Raw genomic sequence first — 2384 nt, forward strand, 5'->3', positions numbered from 1 at the left:
AGATCTATAAAATTAAACAAATATAACAAAAAAGTACTTACATTTACAAAAAAATAATTACCATTTTAACTAGTTGTACAAGTCATTAGAATGTATCCAACATGTTTTATAAAAGTTCAAGAAGTTATTTAACATGTTTTGGATTGTTCAAGGACTTATTTGTTCCAAAAATAGTCCAAGGACTTATTAAAATTTTTTTGGAATGTTTAAGGACTTATTTAATATATTTTGGAATGTCCAAGGACTTATTTGTGCCAAAAAATTGTCCAAGGACTTATTTAACATATTTTGGAAAGTTCAAGGACTTATTTGTTCCAAAAAAAAGTTCAAGGACTTAATCATTTCAAACAAGAAAGTTTATTGGTTTTTATTGTACTTTTCCCTTTACAATATCAATAATATAATATTTGTTATTCAAAACTACTGAATCATCATTTTAGGAGTTAAGACATATCGTGTTTGGGATTGCTTATACGAAACAACTTATACTTTTTATACAAAAGTATTTATCAACTTATTATAAGTTATAATGGTTTAACTTTTTCAAAAACTATTTATTATCGGTTTGGCACGGGTATAAACTGTTTATCCAAACACTCAAAAATTGCTTATTACCGGTATCACATTGAAATAAGTCAATAAGTTATTTTTATAAGCAATCACCAACACCCGCCTAGATCCAATGTGATGATCATTCCACTAGACATTTGATACAAATACAGTCACGATCATAGCGATCTCCTATGTACAAATAAAAGAAACGATATAAAATTATTATTTTAATAATAATATTTATAATAAAATATTACTCATTTATAAAACTACAAAATTCGCCAAAAAGAATTTTAACAACCCATTTGAAGTTGACCATTGTTTCACCCCGACGCAATTTAAAATACAAAAATAAAAATTAATAAAAAATCACATCACAAAAAAGGGTACTGTTTACAAGACATAACTACAAGGGAGTTGCGTAGTGACAGGCTTTTAATTAGTTTTGCTGCCATCACTGCTAGTGGCACGCCACGTGGGCCCAACTACTTTTTTAATTCTTACCCTTTTTTATTTACATTTTTCATTTCCACCCCCCAAAGTATTCACTTTCACCTTTTTTCCACTCTTTTTTTGTTAAAAGTTCTACGGATGGGCTTGTAGAGATGGATAAGAACTCACTCCTCCATTTTGAATCTAGTCACATAATTTCTTGATAATTGTTTGGCAAAAAGAGTCTTTAAGGTAGTGTATGTTATGAAGAAATGATTGGACTGAATAGGTTTTCAAATCGTTAAACCAAATCATATGTTTTATATGAACATTAATACAAACGAATATAGAAAGAAAACCCAAGATCTATACAAGAATATAGCTAAAATAGCTAAAGAGAATCTAGAGAGAACGTAAACAAAAACAATTTAAGTTATGAACAAAAAGTTGGATGAAAACCTAATTTATTAAGGGTGGCAATGGGTTATGTTGGGTTGGGTTTGGGTTCAACCCATTTATTAAACAGGTTGAAAATCTCAATCCAATACAACCCATTTAATTAAATGAGTTGAGATTTTTCAACCAAATCCAACTTGTTACCTAAATGGGTTGACAGCGGGTTGATTTGTTTACGATTTTCTTAACCCAACATGTTAAATAAATGGGTTGAACCTGGGTTGAACCTGGATTGACCCATATAATTTTAAAATTATAAATAAAAAAAAGGACTAGGCTATTTAATTTTTTTGGAATAAAACACAACCATAAATACAAACAAATTGTTCAAAGTTTGAATAAAACACAACTACAACAAATATATTGTTTAAAATAAATTGGATTAGACTTTAGAGGCGATGATGGAGTATTGGACTAAAAGGTTTTCTCATGGTTCATAATAATTAAAAGTAACAGAGGAGATTAGAATTTGGAGTTTCATCTCAGGTAGGATTTTTAATTAAGAATAAAACAAAATTGAAAATTAGAATATGAGATATAATATTAAGATTAAAATAAAATTATATAATATTTTAAATGGGTTTGAAAACAGGTCGAGAAATTCAACTTAATCCAACCTATTTATTTAAATGGTTTGAAAATCTCAACCCAACCTAATTTAATATCATTTTTTACCACCCTTACAATGTATTTTAATTAGAAAATAGCAAAAATAGTCCTCAAAGAATTATGATTCTTGCTCTGCCACCCTTCAACTTCTTCAAAATACCCTCGTGTGCAAGGCATGGAGTTTAATGGGAGGGAATCTGACAGAGTTAGCCTGAAGGATCTAAACCAAGCATTTTTTGCATATCATGACAGTGTTTTTGTAATAAAAGCTTTGTATGAAAGAAAACCAAGAAAAATAACAAACCACGGAGACCAAAATTACAATTTACTCTATA

Source organism: Cynara cardunculus (genome assembly GCF_001531365.2).
Source record: "Cynara cardunculus var. scolymus isolate 2C chromosome LG 3, CcrdV1, whole genome shotgun sequence".
Lineage (NCBI taxonomy): Eukaryota > Viridiplantae > Streptophyta > Magnoliopsida > Asterales > Asteraceae > Cynara > Cynara cardunculus.